Here is an 18,221-nt window from a genome sequence, read left to right as displayed (position 1 = left end):
TAGAATACCAGATATACAGCGTCTGGGTTTTTTCCATGAGCTGATGTTTTGGCAACAATGTGCCTCCTGTTGGGGTGACGGGAAAGCATGACATCATACATTATATATCACTGTAGTTCTTTGAAAGCTGTTATGGCAAATGGATGACTGAAATCTTCCTAGTAAATAAAACATATCTATTGAATTTAAAATATTTATGTATATGTAATTTTTGGTCCATTTTCTTATCCTCCAAAATCTGCCTATTATTTATGTTTTCATTTTCCAAAGGTTTAACTGTTAAAGTTGGATAAGCTTTACCTTAAACAGAAAAAAAAAACATGGCTTATGGTGGAAAACATTTACACTATAGTATGAGGAGCTTGACATTAATAGGTTTCCTGTGAGCACAGCGAAAAGATGCATAAGGAGATATATCTTCTCAGTTTGAAAGAGAATCAGACAACCAGGAGTACATACAATAAATGACAATATTTTATGGTTTGATTCAAAAGTTTTTGGGCAACAGCACGAACAAAACAAATGGCCTCCACCTTCTATTTACTCTCCATGGTTTTCTGCACATTGTGTCCTGTATTCAGGAGAACTTAATGAGAATGCAAAATGTGCAAGATGCAAGATGTCTCTGCTTTTCAGCTCAGATAAAATGGCAGCATATACACCTTTGTTTCTCTCCAAAAAAGTGAAATGATTGAAGTATCGATCACTGTAGCTCACTTGTATGTCATCACTGTTATAGCAAAGGGAGAAATGTAATCGCCTTGATTTGATCATCTAAAAACGGTAAAACTACCCATTACTCTTTTGTTCACTCTATGGCCTTTTGCAAAGAGCTGTACAGTTGTCCACTGTCAAATACTAAAGGGAAAACATTTGTACAGTACCCTGTAATTAACTGAAAGGATATATGTTATTTAAACTGAAAGAAATGAATGAACGTGAAATAACTCAAAAACTCAAAAAGCCACAGTTACACCAAAAAGCATCACAGATGTGAATGCACTCAGTCTATGCTTGACACTGACTCAAGCTTCTTAACTGCCAGGCTCACAGTCAAGCAACACACCCATATTTGCCCAAAGTGTTTGAGATAACTATCTATACATTCTAAAATGTAAGTTTATATAGAAAGTTATTCCATGCAATAATTATTGTGAATTGAAATGCACATTATACAGGCCTGGTATGGTGTCAGCATGAACCTTACATGAGTGGTTCACTGTGTGAGGCAGCCACATTGACCTTTGTTTAAACATGGGTATGGACACAGCCAGCATGTATCCCTGTCTGCCAGCCATGATAGATGGTTCTCTTGTGACCTGTATCGACCTTGTCACCCCTGGCCCACTGTTGCTTGCTCTTTGGTGAGCATTTTATGATCGACAGGCATACAACTGTGATTTCTGTTTTGTAAACAGTTGTTGCGAAACGCCCTTTTTATGCTTTTTTGTGTGGCCAAATTATGAATCAGACGGGACTGTAACGAATTTATCAAAATAGAAATATTAGCATTTTTCCCTTTGTGATGTGGTGTGGAAAGAGTTTTCTTAATTATTCCATGGCCTTGCTGTGAAGGACTTACTGTGCCTGGTGGCAAGACCTACAAGGACTGTTCTGTTGGGAGGAACATTTTTGGAGTTTTATGATCTGAGTGGAAAGAATGGGATTGGCTCAGGGTTTTGTCAGACTCACCCCAACTGTTGCAGAAACGGCCAAATGAGAGCAGTAAAGATAGAACGTGTGAGAACCGTGAGGACCAGGATTTCATTCGGACTTCATTAGCGTGATGTTGAAAGCACGAGCAGCCTGTGTGGCCTTGTCTGAAACACCCCCGACACGCAGAGGTTGTACACAAGCAATTTATCTCCAATAATGCTGGAGCTGCAAAAGACATCAAGCGATCTGGCTACGCATCCAAGTAACCACCTTCTATTTGTGTGGCTTCATACGATTGATAAGTTGGACAATTCCCTTTTTGTTCATCCCTTTGTGGCATGTTTCCTAACTAGAATAAAACCCAGAACCAGCTTAGTATTCTACAAATATCATGTTTGACATCTTGCCTTGTAGCTTGGAATTTGAAGCTCAAGGTTATGATACTTATTTTTCACAAGTGTTAAAGGTTTGGCGTATGTTTTCCAGACGTGTTTTACAAGAGGGCAGTCTTTACATCATTTGGAAAGAATCCAAAGGAACACACTTCAGACTTTCTTTTTTTCTTACAGGTGGTATGATTTGGGATCCATGGAAGCAGGACCGAACAACAAATAAAAGCCTGTGCCATACAGGATCTGCTTGAAAATGTAATTATGTGTGACCCAATGTGCTGGTGAAAGGCAATGGCAGTAGGAATACAGGGGTTGTATAGGCGGGGGAATGTCAAGGCCTGACAGACCCCTGAGGACAGAGTTGTAATATAGGAGAGTAGTGAAGCTTTCATGGTAAACACATATAGTTCTGTCATCGGGGGAGGCTGTCAGGAGTAGAGTTCAGGTTTCAGAAAGTTCAGCTCAGCTCTCAGTGGTGCTCTCAAGTTAGTGGTGATTATGTCAGCGGTTCATTTGACCTACTTTTTCAGCCCAATGAGCACAGGTAGCTCCAAAAAACAAAGAATTCCACTCAAAATTCTCCTTGTAAGAATAAAGCTTACTGCACATCCTATATAGAAAACTGAAAGTACTGTCAAGTGACCGGTTTGTTTTTTATTGCAACCATGATAAGTCTTTAAATGTAATCTTCAAGGCTCTGTCGCATCTTATTAGACATCCATTAGACTATTGATTATAAACAAAGGCAGCATCCAAGTCAGGTGTGACATTGAGAAAAGCCACATTTATACGCAGGGATTGTATCCTGTTTTTCTCTCTCTGGTTTCAGCTGCTGGGCCATAGAGAACAAGGTGTATCCTGTAGCTGTGTGTTTAAGTTCAGGTCTGCTTCATTTTATGACTGACGTCCTGAGGAAAGAACAGCCTGGGGAATGATTGGAACGGCACCCCGGGCTGAAGGTAGACCATAGCTCATTTCCCTACTGTTTATGGAATCACTGAAGGCAGCAAGGACAACACTAAACCCCCAACTCAGCCTCACTTTAAATACTGCTTGCTATCCTGCTTTACTACTATGTCTGACACAAAACAGTGTATCATTAGAGAATCATTTTGAGAAAAACAGCCATGAATAGGATTCCAAATGTGTGTTTAATGGTACATCCAAAACATTTACATTTTGGTTAAAAAAAACTATGCAGTTGTTCCTTGGGCTGGGAATACACTGTACTGTTGTCTAAATGTTGTGATGGAATGTCATCCCACTCTGTAAACTAAACTAAAGTTCACAACCAAGTGCTCACACTGTAAGTATTAAATCAGGATAGAGCATTGACAGTGGTCAATTTAAACACAAAATAAATACAAAAACAACTAAGCATACTCAAGTAACATGTACACAAAATAAATACAAATGAATACTAATAATAATCAATACAAGCAGTTAGATAAACTTGACTTCCCCTTTTATTCAGAAAGTGCTCTTAAAAATCAGAGTACAACTGACTGTGATATTAAAAGCTGCATCATTTCAGTAACAGTATTTGTTACCAAACCATTAGTGAAGCCTGTTAGAGGTCTATGCTCGTACACATAGAAGTTACATCCAGTAACCAAACACAGCACCATGTCACAGAGTTTAAGTTTGGCAGCTCAAGACTACAACAGGCTGTCATGTTTACTGAATATACTTTTCTGATTGTTGTCAACCGTAACCACCAGAATATCTGTATGACACAGACACGGTAAGATGAAATGGAGAAAAGTCGCATTTACTGCGGCTCACATGCATCCCCAGCCATGGGGGTCTGATCTGAACCGAGAATCCAGCAGCCTTCTGAGCTGCAGTTGGATCTCACACGATATGCAGGTTTTTTTAAAGCGATTTGTTAGAGAGCGCTTGTTGTTAAAATGGCCAACTTAACTCTAAAGCACTGCCTCTGTCAGGACATAGATCAGAAGTAAAGTCGGTAAAATGAATACCCCTTTATGCTAAAAACTCATTTTGAACTTGTGTTGTTGTTGTTTCTTTTGACAAAAGTTTAACCTTGTTTTGTGTAGTTTTACATTTTGCGATACCACTTAATTTTTGAGAAACAACTTTGAAAATACTGATAGCTAACCCAACTAATAGACCAAACTACAATATTCCTTTGTCAAGACTAACAAACATAAATTCTGACATGATTCATCAATGGTCAGGTAGTATTTGATTCTTTTTTTTCTTCTGGTACTTTGTCATCCCTTCTTCACAGAGCATCCAACAATACAGATATCAGGTCTGACACTGATTGTTTTTTTTCCTTTTGGTTAGTTGAACACAGAACAATGCTTGTACACTTATGCCAGTTCCAAACTGGACATGATCTAAGACGGTATGATAGCAAACATCAGATAGATAAAGTTTTCTCAGTGAATATGTCCTAACCTGCTCTGCGTCTTATTGCACAGACTTAGTGAAATGTCACTGACTTAAAAATCTGGTTATATTTGTGTTAAGTTTCATGTACTTGTATTCATAGTTTTGAGTCATGAGTGGAACATACGGGTGCAGGGCAAAAAGAGCTGAGGAAAGTGGCAGCCACCATTGCTCATGCTCATTACAAGAGCATTTTAAACCATGCTACGCAGGGTGCATCTTGGGTCCAAAGTAGTCAAAAGCTGTTCGAAACCATCTCTCCTGACTGCTTGAATTGGCACCATATCCTTTGCAATGTAACTGATGACAGCATTTGTTATTTCTTGCCATCTGTTGTACTTCTTGTCATGAGGCACTCTTTCCCTGAATGGCTCTGCCAAAGTTTACTGAGTGTTTTTTTGTTTTGCCATTACCTAAGCTAGTTGGCCGTTGTCGACCGCTGACCCCTGAAGTTTCACATATTCTTCCTATTCTAGTTGTGGTTAGTTTACAGATGGCGAAACATGTTAGTTGTCAAGCTATCTGATCACCGACCTCTTTCTGGCATGGTCTGCAGATTTGCGTTGTTTGAGCAACATCCTTCTCTTCGAATCCAAAGCACTTCCATGCGAGTGAGGAGGATCCAAAAATTTAGATTTCGAGGCCTGAAAGTGTTTGTGTTTTGTCAACCTTTTTGTACTTCAGCCATGCAGGCAGCTACTCTAGCTTTACTTGTTGTGATACGTGAACACTGCAATTTTGCACATTGTTAAACACAAATTTGGATGATAAATTTCAAGACGCATATTGCACACTCCTACCAATTAGCTGCATGTAGTGTAGGTCACAAACGAAAGCCATTGACCTGAAACTCCCAAGTAGCATAAACTCTGGTTTATGTGACCAGATTAAGTCAAGTTGGGCTTTTTTCATCCCAGTGCTCCAACAAAATGTGTTTGCTTGACTATGCCATAAATAATAAATCAACGACTAAAATTGTATCTTTATCGGGCTAAATATTTAAAAAAAACCTTTTTCAACTTTCCCTTTTTCTCTTGCTTCTTTTGTAAAATCGTGATAAATGAAAGGAAAAATCAGTCTTATCAGTGTTTGGTGCAATCGAGCCGTCCAGGCATCCAAAACAGCTGTTTTCAGTCACAAACTGTTTCACGCCTACAGTGGACTGAACTCTTGAGCTAAACAGGGACTTGTCCCGAAGGTCTACATCACTGTGAGTTTTGGCTCCTCACAGACTAGGATGAATAACTTGTTTAGATGGGGCCTGACAACTCGTGAAATCAGAAATTTCCACTTCAATAACTGGATAGCTGACCTCAAACAGATGTCAAAATGTTAAATATCAGTGGTGAATGTGGGCAAATTCCATGGTACCCAACTCAATATGATACTTCTATTATAATGACATAAGAAATATAATATATTTCCCAGGAGAAAGAAATTTTAAACTAAAACAAACAAAACATTAAAGCATTGCACAGTTTGTCTTTGTAATATAACAGGATGCCTGTTAACATACAGCATGTCCAGACTATAAAAGTAGATTATATGCCTGGCCACCATCATCAACACCTTGCTGTGTTTTCATTTATTTACCAGGGATCGCTGAATGCAAATCACCTGGCAATATGTTCACATGGTATTTCCAGATCTTCAGGTTGATGACATAAAAACATCATTAAACAGTGACTGGCATTTGGCTTTTGCATTAGAAATTGCAGCATGAGATACACTGACCACATCAGCATAGTCTTAGTGGCAGGAGGCCACATTTAAAGTGAAATGCAGTCAAGAACATCTGGTGTAATCTGAACATCTGTTGTATTCTGATTTCTTGATTTTTGCCTGGATTAATTAAACGAGATGATTTGTGTTAGTGACTCATTGTAAGTTTGGAATTCACAGTATTCTGTAGCAGGTTCAGGACTGCTACCTTTATGGCTTATGCCATGGGGAAAGAACAGCCTAGAGAATGATTGTAACAGCATGGTGGCTCAAGGCAGACGATATCAATGGCAGCAATGCAACACTAAACCCTCGGGCTGGGAATCTTTGGGTGTCTCACGATTCGATTTGATTTTCGATGCTTGGTGTCACGATTTGATTCAGAATCGATTCAAAACGATTCTGGATTCCTTGATACAAGTCTATTTATGAATTAGTACATACTTCAGGATCTACTCCAGTCATCTGTGTGACTGGCTGCATTTCTTGTTGCTCTATTTGGCATTCTACTGAGTTAAAGAGCTAGCTTAGCACTTAGCAGGGAGTGACTGACGATGCCCCCCCCACAATTTTTTTTTACAAAAAACAAAAAAAGAAAAGGGATTTTTGGATGGACTTTAAACACTGTCACTTAATTATACTGTCTAATGTTGATTAAGAAATGCATTATGTTTATAAAATACAGTGCGAGTAAGCTTGCGATGGAACATTTTTTGTTCCTCCTTATCTGGGTGTCCAGCCAGTGATAATATCCTGTTTGAGGAAAGTGAGAGGAAGTACAGACGTTCTAAGATAACACCCTGTTGATGAGTTAAATCTTTTCAAACTGACAAAGCAGTCATTACATTTTGCTCTGTTATGTTAAGTCACACTTTATACATGCTCCATGAGGATTGGCTCATCAAGATTAGGGATTCAAATTGGTTCAGTCCCTTTGTCAGGAACTTGATGAATTTGAAAGCATTTTTTTTTATATTCCCTTTTTTTTTACAACTTCAGACCACTTGTTTCAGAAACTTTTTTAAAAGTGCAATTACATTTTTCAAATTGAAATCCTTAAAACTACATCATCTCAACAGTTCAGTGTGTGTAACCTTGCAGTTTGCCATACTACAGTCAAGTTTTTACTTGAATTTAGTTGTTACATGGGACCTGTGGTTATGTAGTGCTATTGTTGTTACATGGGTAATTACTATACAGTAGTAATAGATAAAAGGTTTTTTTTGATAAGTTTGACAATTCCACATTTTGATGATTCTCAACTTATGTAGAGTGGATAAGCTGTGTAAACATATCAGTTAGAACTCTACATGTTGACATTAATATTCAGTGTACATAAGAAGCTTGTACGCAAACATTTTTGTGGGTACAATATGGTTTCATGGATGGAAACGGACCACACAGCCAGTGAAGCTATACTCAAAAACTGCAGACTGTTTGTCTTGGATCATTCCTGGTCAAATAAGCAGCTGAACTTGTGTTTGATGACTTTTCTGCCACCTTTCAGTGTACAGTAGCTTGTCTTGTTTATATGCCTATAAACTTTAGTCAGTCAAGGGTTTTAGCACTTTCCTCTTGTGCAGGATTAAGGTACGGATCTGCTCAGTCAAATCCTGTGTGGACCTTGATGAATGTGTCACATCTACAAATATCCAAACTATCAGATGACAGTCAGCAATTTGCTTGAAGATGTGAAATAGAAATAGAAGCTGTTTATATTTTGTAGCTGTTTAGTGCTACATCTTCTCTCCTTAGTCCCAGTAGTCTTACCTTTTTATGAGGTATTTTCCACTATTCATCCCAGCAGGAGGCTAATGTAGATTAGATTTTCTGTTTACTGTCCCTGTGGTGTTTTTTGTTAGACAACAGCTTACAAATCAGTTGTTATGGTTTCCTCTGTGAAAACAGCAGTTAATCAGCTGCCGGAAGGCTTTAGCTGTCTCAATGTCAAAAACAGAAGGGAATTATTCTGCTTTAAAGCAAGACGTGCTTGCACTTTTTGCCTTCATGTTTTGATGACTTCTCCATGTGTGAAGAGGAAGTCCTTGACTGAACACGGGAAGTTTTCCATGAAGAGTAGAAAGACCTTATAACACACCAGTGTCATCTATTACAAGTCGACTGGCAGGAGGATGGTAGAGTCACCTGAAAGCTCAAAGCTGAATGAGCATTTGTCTTTTAAATGATCTGGAGCAAGGCCAACTTATCGTAGTGCAGACAAACTACCCAAACTAAAACCCGAGGGATTTCCTGAGCTGCTTTCCAGTCATTCTGCTCCATGGATCGAGCAAGACAAAAGCCCACATTGGAGGGAGGTGGAAAAAGAGTATTAGAGGATGGGGGCCAAGCGGGTAGTTGTGGTGAGCTAAAATTGCAGACTGAAGCATATCTCTAAATCACAGAGCCCAGAGGATGGAAGAGGAATCCTCCTAGTGTTATTGTTTCCCATGTTCTTCCACCCCCAGTAATATTTTCCAGATTAAAGCGTGCTCCTTTGCCCTTACTCCAAAGACAGACCCCAATTTCACAGGAGAAAAACCAAAGGAACCACAGAATGGCAATTGCTTTTTCCACTGCATGAGATAATGGGTTACCAGTCGTGTTGCGCCTGAGTTCAGCTGCCAAACTAAAGCGTTATTTCCATTTTTCACAGGTCGGTTATAAAGAGAACCTTCATCTGGTTGAGACAGGAATAATAGTTTTGTATCAACATGCTCTCAGAAATTAAGCAATTTGCAGTGACGTCATTCCAAATTCTATGGCTGATAATGAGCACAGGCCTTCGGATCCCTTTATTAAGGCTCTTTTACCATGAGGCTTATAGCATGGAGAAATCTGGCTACAAAATGTTTATAGCTAGAACCTAAACATGGCTTAAGTGGAGCACTGAGGCATTTCCTGGACCACATCAGAAAACGAGACAAGTTTAATAAGCGCACACTTCTGAACAAACACATGTGTACACTTAGTATCCCCTCAGCCGAGGCTGCCTTCACAGGCCAGTGTTGAGCTCATGATTTGGCTGAGCATCTGCAGACTCTTTGTACTGAACGGTCAGACTGTAACAGACAACCAGCCGTGTGCTCCTACTGTGGACACCAGCAATCTTTGTGTGTTTAGTTTGGAAGTTTACCTTGGAAACATTTTCGCCTAGTCTCTTACTTCTTCCACGTCTTAGTTACAGTGATGATTACTAAAGAGGATGACCCTCAGACTTTATTTTAGTTGGAGCATTTTAACTGAACTGATCCGATGCATAGACAAAACTTTATGTCGTCTGTAATTTTCTCAAACATTAATTGGTCTTTGGAAACCACTTGAATAAAGGACTGGGAATTTAATCCTTACTTTCCCATCTTTCCCTGATAAAGTCTGAGGCGAATAGTATTTTATCTGAGTAAGACATTAAATAAAACCAGGGTCGATACAGAAAAACAATCAGTTCACTGCTCCCTGCGCCCTGATAAATGAGACTAGTGAACTCTTTAGGGTGTCAAGTACTCCATTTCCTAAAAGTGGCAATGCAGGTAGTCATTATTAATGCCCATTTGACAGGTCGTTGTAACTGTTGCTAGTCATTGCTGAGGACTTGATGTTTGGACATAATATTCCTGCCGAAACTAATAAAATAGTTAAGTTCATCTGGCAATGGCAAGCTTAACATTTTATTAGTTCCCCTTTGCAAAAATGGCAGCCAGCTTCCTTTTGGAACAATCGGGTGCCTGTTGATTGAATTAACTGTAAAGTAAAACATTATAACATTAGCTGCCCCTACAGAGTCAAGCAGCAGATTTATTTTCCAAGAGACATGTTCTTGTGGCCTGGATGAGCTTAAGCTAGCTAGCTACCCAGTACTCCTCAAAAGCTTTATTGTTCTGCACAATTTTAGTGCATTGCTTAAGTTCTCTCTCCTCGCTCTCCTTTTCATGGCTCTTTCTGGTAGATGCCATACTTGATTACAGCCTTTTAGCAGAATAGAAGGAAACAGTATATCAATCACTGGGTTATTAATTCACAGAAGAAAATATTGTGACCTTCAGCCTTCTGATTATTTTAAATGCTGACCATTAGGCTTGTATTACCTCTCTGCCCAAATACCTGACATTGAAAGAACCACAGTTACCTAAAGTTTTTCAGCCAAAGCTTCCATGTTCTATGAGCCAATATTTTAGTTGTGAATAGTTTGTGCCAATAATCAGTCAGCTATTTCCACTGGCCAGGCAAAGCATTGCTGCTAAAAGGCCCAAGCCTCAGACAGACGTTATTACACTGTCTGTCAGTCCAGTCAATTGGTCTCAGATTATGTAAACTGTGTGTGGTACAGTGTTGAGTATTCAACATACTGTATAACTTTTGAATGTTTACATTGGTTCTATCATTCAAGGGCTAATGCACTGACTCTGGAGTCATTACAAAGTCTGCATCCTCTCAAATTCTGACAATAAAGCACACAGAAAATCTTGGATATGTGCCATTAAGACCTATAGTAAAGTTTCTCCATTGCCTGCCTTGAATATACATGACAAAATGACTCATTATCCACTGTGTTATTTATGCTGCGTCACAAAACCATTGTCACTGTATCATCATTCACTCAAATAAGGACCCAGGCACCCAAAGCAAACGTCACTCTGCTTAAAACAGCCATGATTGGTGGCCGTTTTAACCAGTTCAGTGCAATGAATTGGAGTCAATTAGAGATCAGACAAAATGTCTCTTCAGTTAAGTTATTTTGTGATTTTACCCTTTATTAAGAACTTGTTCTTGCATTTTTTCCAGCTTTTATCATCGTCTGGTGGCAGAAATATTGTTTGAAATCAACTCAATATACAGTGTCTATCTATAGGTTTTGTTCTGATTCATGTTCTTAAAGAATGTGTTGCGGATTAATTTACAGTTCCTACATTCCAATTATCCTAAATTGTTTTACGCAGAAGAGCCCCAATGTTTGCTGCACACCAAAAAGTTAACCTGGAGTAGCTCATGTATGAGCTCCAATGGCTATAAAGTTAGCCAGTGCAGACTGTGTTGGTGTAAGGTTTTAATATGTAAGGGCTTGTACCTCTAGTAGTATAAGTTGTAACAACCTCTTCCCTCTATCCTTAAAGCTGCTGTCGGGGGTCTCAGACTGCAGGTTTGAACTGCAGTTCCTGAACAATGAGGCCGCAGAGCTGATGGAAAAGCCATCTCCACTGAGACGCATTTTATTGCTTTTCAGGCCCGCTGACCTATGAGGACATTTTGTAGGAATGTCCCACAGAGTAAAGTAAAAGTCAGGTCAGAGTACTTGACCTATTTGGTGAGTCTTACACCTAAAACTTTCCAGAACTTTAAACATACAGAAAAGCGTCTTTCTCCTCAGCCTTACTGAAACGAGGACTCAGTTCTAACCTGCATGAAGCTTGTTAAAGAACAGTGTTTGTGAAGGAACCTGAGTTATTATTAAGTTACAGTCAGATAACACCTAGCGTAAGCAAAGCTTCATTACAGATGTGAAAAGCAATCATCGTGGTAAAATTTAAATCGCTGACTTGTAGGGTACAGTGTACAGTGAGCCTTGTTACAGTTGTGTATCAATTTTACAGAAATATCAAGGTTTTTAAGATGCTTTGTGAGATATAACACTTTGGTATTATGCTGAGTTACCTGGCTTTGTTGACATTTTGTAAGTATTCCAACAGATGTTCATCAGTACATTTATTTGTTATTAAACATTCCTCATAGTGAGGACAAGAGGCAGGTTTGACGCAGTTGGTGATAAACAATATCACAAGCTGAACATCACTCAATATTGCTGTCCTATCAATAAAAGCAAAAAGCCTAAAAAAAAAAAATTGTAATCAAAAATAACTAGTATCGGATCTCCTGTATTCCTTTAGTGAATTCATGCTTTTAACCAACAGTCGCTAGTGACTTCCCCAACTTAAACATTGTAGATAAAAGTCTGTATTATGCAATAACATGTTTAATTCATATATCAAGTCTGGTACATATTACAAAAATGGCAATTCTTAGAATCAGTAACACATAAAAGTTGTTCAGTATCAGTAATGCACAATACAGTTGGTTAATGGTTGTCAGTGCCAGATTATCATTTTTTTCCTCAAGACTGTTTGTACAAACTCAGTGTTGATGCACTTATGGGTCTCAATATTCTGCTGGTGAAACTTTGGCTGGTTTATGGTTTCCTTAAACCTGCAACTGTAACACACTTAAAGACCGAGTGTATTCCGTAAACCTCCACTGCAGCCCCGTTTGATAATGGCTGTTTTGGACGAGTGCTGCAGAGCCAAATATTAGGGTTTAGATTTGATCAGGAGACATGAATAGTCTGGTAGATCAAAGTCAGTTCATACCACATGTGTAATTCACCTAAGTGCTTGAGCTTCAGCTGCCCCCGTGGCTACTCATTGAGCAGAGGAACAGGAACGTGCACAGTTTTGATATGTGTAAGAGGATAAATGCAAACTCACACACATAGTACAAAAGGTAATGTCTCCATTTCATGGGATATTTTTTTCCTACAACTGTAGAAGTGACCCTAATACATGACAGAGGTGATGAAAGGTTTCAGGCATGAGCTATATTAACTTGTTATTTAAAGTATAAAATTCCAACATCGTGTGTCTTGATTTATTATCTGCAGCTGACTTCCATTTATCTTTCTGTTTTAGTCCTCCATCTCTGTGGTCACTAAATGTACCACCACAAGTTATTTGCAACAACAGAGAAACAGGACAGCTAAAACAGTTTGTTGCTATGGACTGTAGTATTTTATACAACAGCCACAAACAGTTATGTCTCATATTAAAGTCATTGGCATTTGTTGGCTCAGTTCAAGTTGTAAAATGTTGCAAGGACAAGCTAAATATACGCGTGTATTGGATTTCAAGAAGCGTGAAACGGTCGGGGCTGAGAGTAAAGCCAGAGATCAAGCTGTGGCCGTGCTCCACAGCGGTCCCAGGGCACCGGCTGTGATGGATGGCTGTCAGACCCTCCTTGTACCAACCCCATTTCCTGGGGTCACACCGCTGGAGGTCACGTCTCTCTGGAAGTCAGCCACTAGCTCACCGCCAATTCCAGGAAGAAAAACTAGGATCCAATACATCCTAGACACTCGTACACTGTCAAAGCAAGCCAAATCAGAAAATGTAAATGTTGGAATGGTAACAACTAAATGATGATTCTGCCAAGACAAACAGTCCTCACTGTAAGGGGTGATGTCTTGAAGGAAACCAAAAGTCTTCTGCTAAAAACTGGCTGTCTCTTAGAAGTGGTAGAGTGTACCTTTAATGGGATCCTTTTTAGTTTCAATATAAAGTTCCATTCTTCTCGTCTTAGGTAATTCTGTGTTTACAATTATATAGGGTGTGTATCCACTGACGTCATTAGTCTGTCATATATCCTGTTATCTACTCAGATTTGTTTAGCATCTGTCTGACATCTTATCTGACGAAGGAAATTACCAGTTATAGATACAACTTAGAGGCTTAAGTCAAGACATCTTGAAAGGTTCTTGGATCTTTTTCCTTAGTGAAACAGATTCATTTTACATATGTTTCTTCTGGAAACAAGACTACCTGCCATCAATGATTTAAAAGTGTTGTCAGAAAGTTTAAAATGTAGCCTCCTGATGATGGGAAGTTGATTTTTCCTCAAATTATTATATAACAGGTCATTCAAAGTCATGACCACAGTTACACCATAGCTGTGTGGGAGGATCAAGACAGTTGCAGGCTGTTTTTGGCTTTCCCTTTACCTCCGCATTTGCAAAGCTATTTATGACGATGATATTTCCATCTCATCCCTCTCCAGGCCTGTGAATGAAGTGTCAGGAGGGCTGCACTTTGCCAGTTTGGACTTGCTGATATTACTGTATTGAAGGTATTTAAGTATTAAAGCTTATCTCTCGGAGTTGACAAAACACTGGTCTGGAAAATGTCTGCAAATTGGTGAACAGCTGTCGAAAACACTCAAAATGAACAACTTGAACTTTAAGAAGTCATTTTACGACTGTTTGATTACAGACATGGACTAGTGGGGCATCTGGTTGAAAACAGGGAACACAAGTGGTTTGGTTTCCCTGTTGTCAAGTTCTGAGCATGTTTTTCTGTTTTACATACATGGTCCATGTTCATTCTTTGAAACAGCATTTATTTGTACCTTAAATATATAGGTGGTGTGTTATGTCAAGAATAGTTTTTTGCTTTATAAGAGAGCAATTTAGCCTTTATTTGTATGCTGAATTCTAAGATACTTTTTGACTTTTTGGACCCATAATGCAACGGAAAGGTTTAATTTTGGGAGAATAAACTGTCCAGAAGAGACCGTTTAATTGCTAGAGAACATGGTCCTTTTTTAGCCGCAGTGGTATTTTGAAGATAGCCTGAGGCGCTACAGCTATGGCGTGAGAAAGTACGTCTTTAGCAGCGATCCTACACAGCATGGGTTGTGTCTGAGAGTAATCACCGGAGCAGGATTGACAATTACCTGTCCAACAGGGCAGTAAATCTCTGCAGAGTAGTTAGTGAACAACTGCAGGACTGGAAGGACTCGGCCTCACTTATGGAGCGGACACAAAATATCCTGAGGGGGCAGCAAACCTGCTCGCTCTTCCCAATGTTTAGAGTGGTGGTTGACCTGCAACAGATCATTTGCCGCATGTCAACATCTACAGATGCTGAAAAATATCCCCTTTAAAATGTTAGGGATAGCTTGTTAACTTAATAACTTATTTAAACATCCACTCATGGAAAATGGAGCATGATTCATCTGGTGCTGTTTTTCATCAATAGTCCAACAGTCTATGATCTATGAGAATTCATCACCTTCATTTTTGTACATTTTTGTTGTCCCTCACATTCTGCAGCAGGTCTGGTTACAGTTTTTTGCTGCTCAGACCTACATGATATATAGGATTTGCATTATTATCAATATATCAACATGTACAATAAATATAATCCAAGACAAACACGATAATAAGGACAAATATGTAAGTATACGTGCCATTCATTCTCAAAACTCCTTTGACCTCTGTTATTTGACAGTTATCAGATTTGACCTGACTGTCAGATGAACCCTTCATATATCCATGGGCCAAACATCCACTCCCTGGTGTGTTGTTTTGAACATTTCAAATACTCCTGCTCGCATTAGAGCCTGGTCCTGAGCAGCTAGTTTCTTTTCAGAGTTTTTTTTCTGATTAAAGCTGATGTTGAATAAGAAGTGAAAAAAGATCTGCACACCAAGGAGCTCCCATTAAAGGGCTTATTAACAAGTGACGTTTCAAGCCAACATGCTCTCCCTTTAAAGTCTGATGAAGAGCGTGTTGGCTCGATGGCTAAATCTTTAACGGGTGCGCCTTGGTGTGCGAATCATTTTTGCTTCTTCGTACCTTTTTATTTTTGGATCCAGCACCCACTTACAGAAGGTATGGGTCTTTTTTAATTTGTTTTATTTGGAATACAATATCTAAGACAGGGGTGAAAATAAACTAAACAGTAAAGTAGTCATTTAAACACACTGTGATGCTGTGTACGGATGGAGAGTATTGCAGAGTAGTGTTGTACTCCTGTCACTTAGTGTAAGCCTTTTCACAGTTAGCCAATTAGGGCCATTTTTGATTTGAATATAGAAGCTTTAAACTTGTGTTAATAGTTTTATTAAGCCCTAAGTCTTAATGTAATTCTCACTTTGCATAGTACTTACTGAATTATGCATGCTTAATTCAATACAGTTCAGTATTTACTCTGCTGCTACCAGTATGCTGACTGTCTCGTTTTAATTTGGTTGGCCCTTCTGTGTGAATGCTTATATAATAGTTTTTATTATTCAAGCCTGGAAAGTCATTCTGCTTGGAAAAAATGTGAGTGTGGGGAACAAGAAAATCTGGCGTCTGCAGTCCGGTTGTAACGCCTGGGCTGTTGTGAATTGAATTTTAATGCAGAATCAAACCCAGGACAGTAGCTTTGAGACTTTCATCAATGTGGTGGTCTTTTTACCTCTTTCCATCCGTGCATACGAAATGTGAGGATTTGATACATCTCTCTTTTTCCCCTCCATCTGCAGTCCCTGGGAGTAATGGTAGGAAGCAGGGCCTGGGCGGCGGGTTTGGGAGCAGGATGGATGGAACTACTGTGGTAAGCGTTGTGGTAATGAAGTCAGCGTCTGGCCCACATTAAAAGTTATACAGGCGCTTGCACTCACACAACAGCTTTATTCCCGCCAACATGTTTAGAACACATGAATGTGTTTCAAGATATCGACAAGCTGGTGGCTTTTTCGATTTCCCCGAGGCCAATATTAGAAGGAGGGAGCATTGTGGGTGGTTGGCGGAGCATGACTGTCCCAGCAACACTTTGTGATGATATCATTGGCTGCAAATTCTACAGCCAGCCATATGAAGACTTCTACAGGCCTGTAAAAGGTAAAGACTGGTCCAAAGCGCATTGATGTTTTTGGCAAGCTGTTTGCTGACGTGTGCAGGAAATGTTGTCAAGGTGGCTGAAAAGAATGATGTCAAGGAGTGAACCACACAGTGTGCATGTTTTTTATTGCCCCACTGAGAGGTCTGATAGCTCTGAGGCCAGTTCTTCATTGAAGTAGTATTTTTATGTTCGTAATGTGACTCTCCATGAGCTCATGCATACACTGACATGTCTGGCCCAGATATCAGCTTCTATTAATGTTAAGGTCTTTAATAAAATGTCCAAAAAAACATGAATGCATTATTGCAACACAGATCACAACAGTTAAAAGTCAGTGTGCATATTTACTATGAATAATCTCCTTGTTTTTTAATGCAAAAGTGACCCCAAATTATCATTCTGTACCATGGCTGCATTATTTAACACTTGGGGTTTTTTTTTCACTGGCCCACTTTTTAAACATATTGTACATGTATGTTTCGCTGCTGCTATGGCAACAGGTAAATATTACCACGGCATCCTTTCCCCCCATGCAAAAGTAATCCCGGCAGGGCATAGGCTAATGCTCTGGTTAAGAAACGCTCCACAGACCTACGTTGATTATCACGTTCATTGGCAGTGCAAGCATATGAAGCGAGACATTTAATATGTCATCTGGAAAATGTACCTCACTTTCATAAATTTGTCGCCACACTCGAGTGCTATGTTGACAAAGTGTGTGCTAACACATTTTCTTATAGCTTTTTAAACATGCTGCCAACATTTTTATATGCATACACAGTCACTGCTGTGTGAGCCTGATTACATTTGCATTTGTGGCATTAGGTGACCCTCATCCTGTTATTGAAGATGCAGGTAGTGCTCAGGCTTATATAAGCACACGTTGATGGGACCTGTTTTTGTTCCTGAATGGAATAGCCAATCTAATAATGACTCAAACCCTAATTCATTGTTACAGACAACTTTTTACTTTGTGTCTAGTTACTTGGAAAGTGATAAGGGGAGTGATGGTATCACAGTTAACAATACTCTCAGGACTGTTTTAAGACACTGGTAGCAGAGCATCACAGCTGAGCAGATGATCCGCTGTCAGTTTTAATTACAGCTCAGAAATTCTCTGATTGCATCTCATTATAGGTATGTATCTCAAACATCCCATATGGGTCGGACTCTATTCTTGACTTATGAGTTCTGGACACTCTCTTCATCCTCCACCACACTCTTACCGTTAGTTCTCAGTCACCACATCATAGTATTACTCAATCTCCCCACACTACTGCAGACAGTAGTGTTATGACAGCCTAAAGCTGAGCCATTACTCATGTTCATCTCTGGTTTGGATTCCAGTTGAGAAAATAAAAGCTGGCTTCGGTCTTTTTCAATGACACCCCTTTGTACAGTGTCAAAGACAAACGTTTAGGGAATTGAATCAGTTTTCTTGCTTTGACAGCTGATATAGACAAACTGTGATTATGCTGTAAAGGCCACACTACCAACTTGAGTTTACTTGTATATGAATAGAGTAATCAAGCTGATTTAGCTCATTTTTTTGGCCATCTGTGTACAAGGAACATAAACATATCACCTAATAAATTTATCGTTCAAA

This window comes from Labrus bergylta, chromosome 2 (genome assembly GCF_963930695.1).
Source record: "Labrus bergylta chromosome 2, fLabBer1.1, whole genome shotgun sequence".
NCBI lineage: Eukaryota > Metazoa > Chordata > Actinopteri > Labriformes > Labridae > Labrus > Labrus bergylta.
This window is presented reverse-complemented; position numbering follows the sequence as displayed.